The following is a 12,975-nucleotide window of genomic DNA, read 5'->3' as shown; positions in this document are numbered from 1 at the left end:
CCTCCAATTCCCACATCGGTCCTAAATCTCTTGAGGCATCAAACTGTGGAGCTGCCACCAGATGTGGGGATGAGTTTCCAACAGCTGTGGGCTTCCCTCCTGCTGCTTCCAGCTCTCCAGGATTCATTTCTGCACGTGCACGTGTTAAAAAATGGGGATGCTAAATCCAGTTTTCCCCTGCTTTCAGCATCTTCCCAACTCCCAAAAGGTGCCACGTTCACCGGATCTGCCTGGAAAGGGGATGAATGAGTGGCAGCTGCCTTCAGCTGACGCAAAAAGCAGCAAACAAAGGCTGAGGGAGAGCGTGGAAGGGCTGGAATGTATTTACACGGGTCCCTCTGCAGGAGGCTCTTCATCAGATGTTACGAAGGGATTTATTTATAGCTCATGACTTCTCCAAAAACATTGTTCTCTGCTGACCTCTCTGCTCGGATTGAAAGTCAGGAGGCCGACTCTGCCAAGGGAATGAAACGATTTGGAACTGAAATACAGGGGGGGGAAAAGCTTCTTGTTTGGAGTATTGTGAGCCCTTTGTTGACCTGCTTTTTTCCTTTATTAAAGTCGCTGTGGAGAGCTGGGCTTCTCCAGAACAAGCAGTAAACCTGGGATGTGGGTAGAAAATCACCACAACTTGCCTTAATATGGGAGCTGAGGACACGGAGCCAGTAACCTGAGCAGGTCCTCACACCATCAGCTCCTTATCCATGGGTCCTGTCTCCCAGCAGCCCGATGCCCAATCCATTAGTAATGCTCCACAAATAAGGAGCAGGGATTTGCACTCTTCCCAGCTGACATAGTTAGTCACTGCTTCCTAAAAAAACCACAGAAAGCAATAACCAGGCTTTTCCAACCCACTGGGCTGTCAAACCCACTCCCAGGGACACGCTGGGCTGGGATGTTGCACCCGGAGAGGATTGTGCCCTGTGTTTGATATCCATCCCTGCTCTCCAGAGGAGATTCCAACAGCCAAATGTAACAAGGTTGGGCAACACAGAAAGCAGAGACAGGAGATGTCGCTGAGTCTTGTTTGTTGTTGCCCACGGGAGGCACAAAGGAGACCTTGGGGTAAATGGGAAGTGAAGGTGTTTGTGGAGGGATGATCCAGTGTTCCACACACTCACTGTGTCCCGAGCTTTTGCTGGAGGAGGGAAGGGTCTGATCCCATCCTATTCTCTGGCTTTCCCTTGTGTTCCTGCATTCCCACCCCCTGGAGTGGCTCAGGGAGTCCAGGAGCTGTGGCTTCACCTGACCTGCCACAGAAAAAGGGCATCACTTGGATTAGAAGGGACCTTAAAGCCCATCCAGTGCCACCCCCTGCCATGGGCAGGGACACCTTCCACTAGCCCAGGTTGCTCCAACCTGGCCTTGGACACTTCCAGGGATCCAGGGGCAGCCACAGCTTCTCTGGGCAACCTGTGCCAGCCCCTCCCCACCCTCCCAACCAAGAATTCCTTCTACTTTAACTTTTAAAAGCACCTCAGGACGGGCAGATCAACTGAGCAGGAACATCTTAATGTCAGAATTAATCCCGTGCTCTGGAAATAAAGCCAGAGAACTGTGTGCCCATAAAGCAGTTTCTCCTTTCTGCTCCTTGCTGTAATGGAAAAAGTAAAGTATTCAAGAAATAATTTCACAGCTTGGCTAAGCATTAACTCCCAGCACTTTCTGTGCAACAAATACGTGATGCTACGGATTTGTGATGGAACAGGAGATGGCTGATGCACTTATATGAGAGGAACTGGGCCACCAGCCAAAACTGGAGTTCTACTTGCTGTGTTCTCAACCAGGAGCGAGAGGAATTAATTCCTGAATTGATGTTTGTGAGGACAGAAAAGCAAAACGCAGCATAATGTGCAGAATCTGGGGGCTGGATGCACATTCATCCACCTTTCTTCTATTGTTTTTCTTTATCTGGCCTGTCTAGAGCTGAAAATTCATGGAAGTCTTGAATCACAGAACTCTTTGGAAGTGGAGCAAGATGTATTTCCAGCCTGACTCCCCTGGAAGAGATGGAAGATCCCACTCCTTAAATGCTTTTGAACCTGGTGCCTTTTAAAGCTTTCCCTTCAGCAAGGGTTTCAATCCCTCACAGGGAACTGTAGAACCACAGTGAAAAAACCTAAATTTCGTATACTTTGCTCCTGTAATGGTTATTACTTTTTACTTGTAAATTTTGAAGGTATTTTTCTTTATTTTCATAAGTTTCCCATCTAAAACTACCAGTAGCTGGCTGTCAGGAAAATCTGCACTGCTGAGGTGGAAGGGGAAGATGAAAGTTCCCTCACAGTGAGTTTTAATTCCGAAGCTGAGAAGTCACAAGGAAGTTCAAGGGCTCGTCCAGTGAATTTGATGGCACATAATAAAGGCCTCTCACCCCAAGAAAATGGGTCCTTAAACATTTCACTGGCAAACATCAAGACAGGAGGGGCAATAAAAGAAATCCAGGCACGCAGAACCTCTTTGGAGGAGCAAGAAACCCCATCTAAAATAAAGATATATATTTTATACTTCAGATAAGTCACATTGGGATGAAGTAATGCACTTTTAAAACTGCAGCTGCCGTTTCTAAACCTGCTCCATTACTTCCTTAAGGTTGATAAGTTCACTTTAGTCTTTATTCCTCCCTGATACCAAGGGACATTTAATGAAGTGGCGCCTCTTGAAATTAGTTTCTCCAAATAGCCAAGTTCTGCTGAGCAATCTAAAAGTGAAGGGTTTTTTAAGTGTGACCCTGCTCTGGAAAGGCAGCTCAGCACATAAATAGTGCCACTGACCTTCAGCCCGTGCTCTGCTGCTCACAGATCTCCTGGATTTATCTCAGGAACGTCGGGAATTGGTGGGGATGGTTGGAAGGGATGGGGTAATTATTTCACACCCAAGGACCTCTGCCATTACAGCCCAGTGCATAAATGAGAAAGTGGGGAAAAAAAAAATCCCATTAAATTGTTCTTTCCACGCTCCTGTAGTAAAGAAGAATGAATAATAAAATAATTTAAAAATACAAGAATAAAAAAATTAAATAATAAGTAACAAACTCCATTAACTACTAGCACTTGTCACAGAATATATTAATTTGCTCAACTATTTCATAACATTAACAGCTGTGTGTTTGGAAGTATAAATAGTGTAATTTCACTCTTGTGCTGCTGAACTGCATTTTGTGGTGTTTAACTCCTTAAAAGTTGTAAAAACCAGGGTGTAAAGGTGTAGCTATATTGGATTTTTCCTCAGTGTCAGAATTGAAGAGCCTGCCACTGTCAGTCTGCCATAACTCCTGGCCCCCCTTCTGTCTCCTGACAGCCTCAAGATTTAGTTTAAAAAACTGCCCAAGATTATTCTTCTTTACAACAGGAATATTTTAAAAGGGTATTGAAGATCTCAAAGTTGCCATAAATACCTGCCTAAGGAATCACTGACATTGGTTTTAGGATTTTCATAAAAAAATACGCTTTTGATTGAAACACTTGAAAATTACACCTTTTTTTTTGGCTGGAAAACTGTGTCCTTGGTCATGTTTTAAATAAAAATCGTTTGAAAGAACACCAAATAGCCCTGCATTAAATTTGTATGGGTGAAATGTCACATATGGATATGACAACTAAATCCAGCCTCTTGCAGGAGATGCAAATTGGATTCCTGTGACTCACAGATTCAAATGATTCATGGAGACACACAGGTATCATTTAATCACATCTAAATCTTTGCCTAATGCATTGCTTCATCCTGGAATATGTGGCAGGATTATTTTGTGACTATTTTGTGGCAGAATTATTTTGTGGCATGACTATTTTGTGTACTCAGAGTCTCTCCCCTTCTCCAACCACTTGTAACTGAGAGTTTATTAATAAATATTCTTCATTTTAGAGGTTGAACTCTGCATATGAAGAGAGGCAACTATGACATTTCCACATTAAGTAGCAACAAGGCAAACCATGGATAGTTTTGCCCTTTGTTTTCAAAAATGATGTTTTACAGAGGTCCTCCGGGGTTACACCTGGAATAAGGAAAATGGGGCTGAAAGGATTTAATTTACCTTTAAAATAAGATCCACTATGTCATCCCGACAGCAAAGCAAGCCAGGGATGAATGTTTGATATAAAAGTTTATGACACATGAAATGGGCTTTAATAGTAAGTCTGTAAAGTCTTGGAAAAATAAGTCTCTCTGGAGTGGCAGAGTCCTGGTTTTTATGGTGCTTTGATAGGTGGGAAGGTCATAAAAAATCGTTGTGTATGAGGAAAGAATTAAAAATGTAATTGAACACGGTTCATAAATCCATGAAGGTTCCAAAGCTACACTCTGGCTTCTAATTCCTGCTGGGAGAGGTTTCTCTGTAGTTACACTGGGAAGGTTGATGGTAAATACAATTTTGCACCTACAAATCCCTGGTGGATTTTTCTTCCAAGGTGTCACTTCCCGTTGCCCTGAAGTTCTCCATCCTTTGGGGATTATTGTCTGCATGTTCCAGGATATCTCCCAATCTCCTGTGTGATTAAATTAGCCCCAGAGCTCAGGATTTTGATTTATGTGGAGCAGCAAAGCCTCGTTCTTCCAGGACTGCAAATGTTTGAGATCAGCTGAGGAGAAGGGATGGAAGCCTTTTATAGCTCTGAAAGGAATCACTCTTTTCAGGCTGGTCAATACACTTCTCTTATTAATCATAAAGAGGGATAAGTATAAAAGGAGATATTTTTACATCTACCTCAAAAATTCTGCAAATTCTGCAGTGACAAATGGCTTTTAATAAGAAAAGGAGATAAAGGGAAAAGCAGAAGGAAATGTGAAAAATGAGACTTTCTGGCAGTTTTCGACTAAGAAGGGAGCACAGAGGGAGATCAAGGATGAAAATTCCAGAATGGCAGTTCTTATTGGTTTGTTTATTAATTTTGTGTTATTAATTTACCAAATAACTATCATCTTTAACAAAGCATTCACCTTTTAAGGTGTGTAGAGACAAATAACATCCCTCTGGGAGGGCTTGATTTCACTGGGAAATTAAACTGTGAACAGAAACCTCTTTGCTGATCTGTTTTGCAACAGTATGAAATAGTTTCCAGAAAACAGCAATAAATTTCACACAGAGCAGTATTTTATAGCAATACTGTTAAAGCTGACGAGGAAAATATTAATTAATCAAATAAATACCCCATTAACATTATTGCACCAGTGGTGAAATATGTACAAGTATACCCAGTGTGTAATTACAGCTACACAGACTGGTTTTTAAATTATAAGTATGAATATATTTATTGTCTTTTTTTTTTTTCCCCTCATGGAGTTCTAGAGCAGTCCTAATTATCCCTCAGATTTTATTTTTGGGAATTAGACAGAAAAGAAATTCCCCTTTCTTACACCACAGTCCCAGAGAAACTGGGCCACGTGTAAAAGGAGTATCTAAATAAAGAGAATTCCTGTCGAGGGAAAGGCCTGAACCTCTGTCAAAAGAATAGGAATAAAGAAGCAGCAACACTGATTATCTTGGCAGGGCAGAAAAGGCAGGAGATTCGCTTTCCAAGAGAAAAATACATCAGGATTAAGAAAAATCTGCCTCAGATTCACTCACAATTAATCAATTTAATTACAGGGATAAAATATCAGGTGGATCCTGCCAAGTATGGATGGCCAGAGCTGACTTTAAAAAGCTGAAGGTTCCAAATTTGTGCGTCCTGGAGAACAATGAATGTAACCTCGTAAAGAAAAATGTGTATTTCTGTGTATTTTGGCCTTTTAAATTTATAAAGCTTTTTACAGAGAAAAGCTGGATATTGGGTCAGAGAAATCAATGCACACAAATTTTATGTATTTGGGGTCTTTGTAGATAGTTTAAACACTGATAATAGATATGAGGAATTTTTTTTACAATAATAATCAATGCTCTAAGCCAAGTCTAACTTGGGTTATCCCTACTCCTCTTTCTGAGCAGTGTGAGGATATTCCCTTCTCTAGTTCCTGGGAGGCAGCAATTAAGCAAACAAATTATTTCCTGGGTCTTCAATTGGCTTCTCTGCCCTTAGAGGGGATTAAATTTCACTAAAAGTCATCTCCCACCCTGTGAAAAGCACCCATAAGGCAACCTGGGCTGATTCCTTAGTGCAAGAGAAACTTCTAGACATATTTCCATTATTATACATCATCTATACCCCCTTTTTCCTTTCAGAGGTACGTGGAATATTCTTCTTCCTCGTAGTTCTAAAGCGCCAGACATTGAAACAAAATTTAAAAGAGTAGGGATAGAAGAAAATTTAGTTTCAGTATAATTAGGAGTGGTTTCACCTTGATGGCATCGGGATAAAAGAAAATTTAGTTGAAATAAAATTAGAAATAGTTTCACTTTGATGACCTTGACAAGGGCTTTTTTGAAGTCAGTTTTAGATGAAGCAAAGGCAGACTGATGTGGCCTTTTGGAGGAAAAATATGTATTATTTGGGTGATAATTCAGTTCTTTCCTCTTGCCTTGTTTTTTCCACTTTCTGCACTATGTATTCAAATGCAAGAAGAATTTTACCAGCTGGGTAAAATTATTTTTACCAGTGTCAATAGGGACATTGAGGGGACACTGAGGGGACACTGAGGGGCTGTGAGGGGTCAGAGGGACACGAGGGCCCTTAGTTAGAACAAGACAAAATCACTGAGCTCATCCTTTCATCTTCCATATTTCCTTACCCCCCCCCCCCCCAAATTTTAATTCCTCATTTTTCCAGCTCCTTGGACTTCACCCCAAGATAATTTTTCTTCCCCAGGAATCCTCTGCTCCACTTCTGGTGGATTCTCACCCTCTGCCACGTGTTTGTTGACACACTTGGGAGGGAGAACCAAGCACCCACACCTATTATCCTTTTGATGCTCCCTCTGGAATGTTCTTTTGCATATTCCAAAGCCAGGGCACAGTTTCCCGTGGTTTCAGCATTAGATGGAGGAAGGTTTTGTGCTGTAATAATTTCAAATTAGTTGTTGCCCTTTTAGTCTTTGCTGCTCCAAGCCCAGGCCTCGGACACTTCCAAATGTCCTGAGTGGTTTTAAAGGTCCTATTAATCAGTTCTCCCACAGAATTTGACACAACTGTGCTTGTTGTGAATGTCACAATTTGTAAATCATGTAAAAATGGCTAAAATAAAGAAAAACTGAAGCTGTTTCTTTACTGGGAGCCAGATGAAATTTCTCCTTGCTTTTTCAGTCAGTTCTTGTATAACATGTGCTGAAGAAAGGTGGTATCACCCCTGTTTTAAAGCAAAAATACAGAATGATCCTGGAAATTCCAGGAGAACCTTGGTCTTAGGAGAATTCCCAGTCTAATCAGCCTAATCCCAGCTCTGCAACTCACTCATGGCTTTGCATCTGGACCATTCTTGATTTTAAACTCTTTTTAGGCAGCTTTTCCTTGTTAGTTCTGTTTGTTTTGCACCTGAAACAGCAGCAGTTATAAAGTGAGTGGGAAAAGAGCTGAGAGTGAGAAATATTGTCACCAGCTTCGAGAAACCAGAGGGAGAAAGCAGAGCTTAGATGTGCAGGGACACAGATCTGCCTTCCCTGATCCCTTCTGTTCCTAAATGACCCATCCTCAGTTCCAAAAGGGAGGTGAAAGTCTGCCAGGGGATGGAACAAGGCTCGGGGAATTCTCTGCTCCTCACAACCGGCACAATTAACTGTCCAGCCGTTGTGAAACGCTCGGTTTGTGACACATTTAATGGTGTGGTATCACCTGGAATTTGGAATTGGCCGTGCCTGATCCAGCCTCGTGCTTTTGCAGTTCCCCAGCCTTCAGAGTTTTCACTGACTTAATTATCTGCCTCGCTGCAGAATTAACCAAGCTCCTGAACTGGTCTAGCTGGGCGTGGGGACTGTGACTCCTGCAGCCAACAATGCAATCATCACAATCTGTTATTTGCATTACAAACAGCAGCGAGTGGAGCCCCAGCAGCTGGAGCCGAGGCAGATCCCTTATCGAGTTCCATCCCTTATCGAGTTCCATCCCTTATCTGGCTCCATTTATCGAGTTCCATCCCTTATCTAACTCCATTTCTCATCCCTGTTGTTCTGTGGTGTTTTACAGCCCCACTGCAGGTGTGATACCACTCCAGATAACCTGGTTGTTGTGGAGCCACATGCCAGATGTTTTACCTCGAACCTTGGGAAGAATTGGGCAATTTTTGTCCTTTCCAGGAACAGTGGTGTGTGTTCTGTAGGTTCTCTGTGCTGCCAGGCCTCACTGTGTCCTCACCAGGAGGAGGGACAGGGCAGGAAGAGGTTTTTCACCTGAACTTTCTGCTTCCATTATTTTCCAGCCTTTGGATTTTAACCAGACAGATAAATGACTTATCACAGTGTGCAGGTGTGAGGCACAGATGTTTCAGGCACTTTTACCTTGGTCTTCTGAGGAAATGAGGCTTATTTCCTTTCATTCCCTCTATCTCTCCATGCATCCCATACTTTTCAGCCCTGGACCATTTTCACTTAAGCTGGGAAAAGAAATTCTGGTCTCAAAGACATGATTTTGGTCAAAAGAGATGACCAAGAAGACAAAAGCAGCTTTATTATGTAGTTATATCAACCCAAACACACCAGACAGCAGAGAAGCCACACAGAAGACAATCAGATTCATATGGGTTTATATCATAGGATACATCAGAAAATCCCATTATAAGCCATGAAATAATAGGGGGAAAAAAAAAGCTTATGGAGCTAGTCTTCTGAATTTTATATAAACCCAAATTTCCTGCTTTTGCATATGGGGAACCTCAGTGAACTGAAAAAGGGAGGTGGGTGATTTCCTTCAGTGCAGTGGTAATTTGAATATTTCTGCTTTGTTTGGTTAATTTTCCCCTGCTGGGGAAATTGCTGTGTCACCGTGTCACCTTTATATGGTTGTGTTTGAATTTGCTTGGCAAGGAAACCACGGTGAGGAGCATTAAAAGCAGATTTTGACATTTAAATGTGTGGGCAACAGGATCAAGAGACCTGAAAACAAGGGATCAGACCCTGTGGGACAGAGTGGGACTGGGAGAGGCTCATTCCTGCTCTTCAGAGTAAGATCTTTTGCCAAAAAATGCTTTCAAAATATGCTTTCTTCATGTACCTGCAGCCATCCATCAAAAGCAGAGTATGGTTTTGTCTGGAGGGGTTTGTTGGTTTATTTTTCTTTTAATTTTGAAGGAATTTCTGTTTGTTTTTTTTTCCCCTCTCTGTGTGAAGAAGCATCTTAAACTGCCTTAAAAGGCAGGGATTTCAGGGGATTTTTGTGTTCTGAGTGAAGCCATGCACACCTCATTATGCGCTGTGAAAGGTATTAATGGGTTCTTATCTCCCCTCGGGATTTTGGCCGGGAAGAGCAGCGGGAGCAGCTCAGGAAGCAGGAACAGAGGATGCCTGGGGGGTCTACACACCTCAGCATCACCTTGGGAATGGATCCTGCTTTTCCCAACCCCACCTGCACCATAACCCTCCTCTTTCTCAACGGTCTCAGCTCTCAGGTAAAAACTTTTGGATGCTCTTAGAGCTGAACAAGCCCAGACAAGTCTCACTTGCCCAGTTTCAACTGGGGGAACTTGTTATTGAAAGAACTGGTGGAGAATTGCTGGAAATAATTAAATGGTTTGATACTTGGGAGAGATAACCTGAGTTTTGCCAGCTTTTATGCAGATGTTTTTGGAGAGGAGTCAGAGGGCAGAGGTGACAGCCCTGCCTTGAGCTGCCCTGGGATTTGGGGCTCTGCCACAACATCTTGCTGAAGGGTTCAGAAGAGGCTGATCCACCTCACAGGGAAGGTGAGCAGCATGAAGTAAAGATGCTGGTCCACCATCTACAACATTTTCCTGCCCTAAAACCCAAAGAAACCTCCTTGTCCCACCCCAGCCCTGCACACTCCATTGAAATACTCAGCTGAGAAAGTCAGATTGAAAGCAGAAACTCTTAAAATCCTGCAGCAGAGCCCTGGGGCAGTAATATTTCACATTTGATGAGCCCACTCTCTAAACCCAGCCCAGGCTGGACCTTCCATGATGTAGGAGCTGGTCCAGCTCAGGGAGACCCTCTGCAGGAGAAATTATAATTTCTGCATTTTCTGTGGAAATTGGACAGTTCTTAAACAGAAGATTTGGTTGAAAGCCATGAGGAAAAAAACCAAAATTTTGAGGGAGCAGGTCAGTGTTTGCTCATGGATGAGCTCAGGTTGTGTTTGGTAAGGAAGGGAGGAAAGGTGAGGCCCAGGTACCTCAGACATTGCTTGTGGCACATCATCCCGAAACGAAGCTGATTCATATTTGGAAATGATTTGGCTGCAGGCAGATAGTTTAGAACATCATCTATTATAGTTTAGAACAGCATTTATTATGCAGATTTCTACCTACTTTACTTGTCCAATTAGATCATTAAAATGCCTCGAGCGTCCGTGGCTTGGTTTTGTTTTTGCAGCACTTTTTTGAGGAGAGCTCAGCACCTTTTCCTCACAAAAATCTTGGCCACGTGTTCTCCCCACCCCGGATGAGGATGCTGGAGGTGTGGGAGATACCGGGAGCTGTTTGAAAGTGATACCAATCAGAGGTTGCAAAAGGAGGTGGTGGCTTCAGCAGAGACTTTCCTGTGACATATTAATTGAGCTGCATTTTTGTGGCCACGTAACTCTCTGTCACCAGATTTTTTGCATAGACGTTAAACTGCCCCTTTGCAGGAACTTTGGCAGCCTAAAATCCCACTCAGGCATCCTAAAATCCCACAGAGGCAGAGGTGTTTTGGGGGATTCAGGATTAGGGGAGGCACTAATCGGGAGCGTTTTTTTTGCTAAACGTTGTTTCAGCCTCGTGTTTCCCTCCCTGCCCTCAGTTCCACGACTGGGGCTCTGCACAAATTATCAAATTACTGGTGCCCTTGTTGCATAATTCCCAGTGCTGTGGCCAAAGGAGCTCCCAGCAGTGGTGGAGGAGGGCGGGGTGTGGAGGACTCTCTGTAATTGAGGATCAAAGCTCCTCGTTTCTGCCTCTCCATCCACAGAGGAGCAGCTCAGCTCCAAAGGGCAGCAAGTGCTGGGAAGCATCTCCCACCTGGACGTGGGACTAGTGAAGAGGTGAGTTCTGCTGCTTAAAATATTGATTTTTTGGAGGAAAAGTCTTTCCTCAGAGCATCTTTGCGGTGCATTTAATGATAAGAGGCTCAAGTGTAACCTGGATTATTAAAACCTGCCTGCAAAGGGCAGGGACAGAGAGAGGATATTGCTAAAAGTGGTTATAATTTTTAGCTACAGGAGCATTAATTTATCTCACCTGTCAGGAGGAAAGGAGGTGGGGGAAGTTATGGAAGCAAAATGCAAAAAGGTGACACAAAATATCTCTAAAAACTTTGGGAAGTGGCTTTTGTTCCATGGAGTTAGATGTATTTAATTCCTGAGGAGTAAGTTTCTTTCCACAGATCTTGACACCACCAGGAGTTCCTTTCCTTTCCAGTTAAAAAGTGGGGAATCCCAGTTTTTGGGTTGTCTCCTCTTATTTACCAAATGACAGGAAGCACCAATAACTGAAATAGCCCTTTTTTCCCTTTCCCTCTCCAGTTTTGTGTTCTAAATACATAATGTAACACTCAGCAGTTATTAGCATTGATTTGAACACAAAGCTTTAAAAAAAGTGTTTATTATTTATTATTTCACATATTTTTATATATATAATATTATATATAATATATTATATATTTATATATATTATATATTTATATATTATATTTATGTATTATATATTTATTAATTATTATTATAATTTATTGTTCACTCTGGCAACAGATCAATTTAAACTTTGCTGCAGAAAAAAGCTGGATTATGTGTATATAGTTTCCTTTTATTTTCTATCTGTTTTTAGATATATTATATATATATTTTATATTTTTTTTTAGATATATTATATATATATTTTATATCTATTTTTAGATATATTATATATATATTTTATATCTATTTTTAGATATATTATATATATTTTATATCTATTTTTAGATATATTATATATATTTTATATCTATTTATGTAGTTCTGTATGGTGGTGTTCTGCATATTCCCAGTTTGCACCTGGGAATTCCAGCAGCAATGAGGCATAAGACCTAAAATCCAGTCTGCAGGAGCAGAAATCAGCCTTCTAGCAAAGTTCTGTGTCCAAATCCATGAGTGGAGAGGGAGAGAGGGATTGAAGAGGGATTTTGCTTCAACAGAGTCTTGAGAAACCCAGTGTGAGGCAAAATTAGGAAAGAGTTTTGCCTGGGAACTGGGATTGCCACAACTATTGGGCAACTGATTTGTGGGAAAAGAGAGATACTGTGGTGGATAATGGTGATGGAAGGGTTGGATTCCCACCAAATCTCCTTTATTTTGCAGGGAAGGCTTTGGGGAGCAGCAGGAGGCTGGGGATGGACGTGAAAAGCACCAAGAACTTTGTGTTCTGGCTGTTCTGCCAGTTCGAGCTGATCACCTGCAGTTACCTCATGGAGCCCTGGGAGAAGGTTCTCTTCTACTCCTTCAACCTGTCCATGGTGGGGATGTTGTTCTACACCACCTACGTCTGTGTGGCTGCCCAGCTCAGCACAGCCCTCCAGCTCCTCTGGAATCTGCTTGGAAACCAGCAGGAAAACGCTGTTTCTGCTGTGAAGTAACAACATCAACCTGATTTTTGGATCAAAGGGGTGTTTTCTCAACGCTCTGTTTTGTTTGGAAACAAACTGTGTGCAAGCCCTGCTTTATCCTGCAGCATCTCCTCGTGTTCCTGATCCCAGGGCTCTCTGACAGCCAATTATTTTGCCCAAACAACTCCAATCAATCCTTGGTTTTTGTTTTTTTTTACCATTTGCTTCTTAAAAGAGCTTTCAATTTTCAAGACTGGCTGGAGTTCCAGTGCTGGGTTTGGTACAGAAACAACCCCTGTTGTGTGTTTTGTTATCCCAGGGAGAGCTGCTGGGATGTGGAGAGTTTTCATCTTGACAAATCACGTGGCATAAATTTGCTCCTGT

This window comes from Neopelma chrysocephalum, unplaced genomic scaffold, assembly GCF_003984885.1.
Source record: "Neopelma chrysocephalum unplaced genomic scaffold, ASM398488v2 Primary Assembly neopelma1_69, whole genome shotgun sequence".
NCBI lineage: Eukaryota > Metazoa > Chordata > Aves > Passeriformes > Pipridae > Neopelma > Neopelma chrysocephalum.
This window is presented reverse-complemented; position numbering follows the sequence as displayed.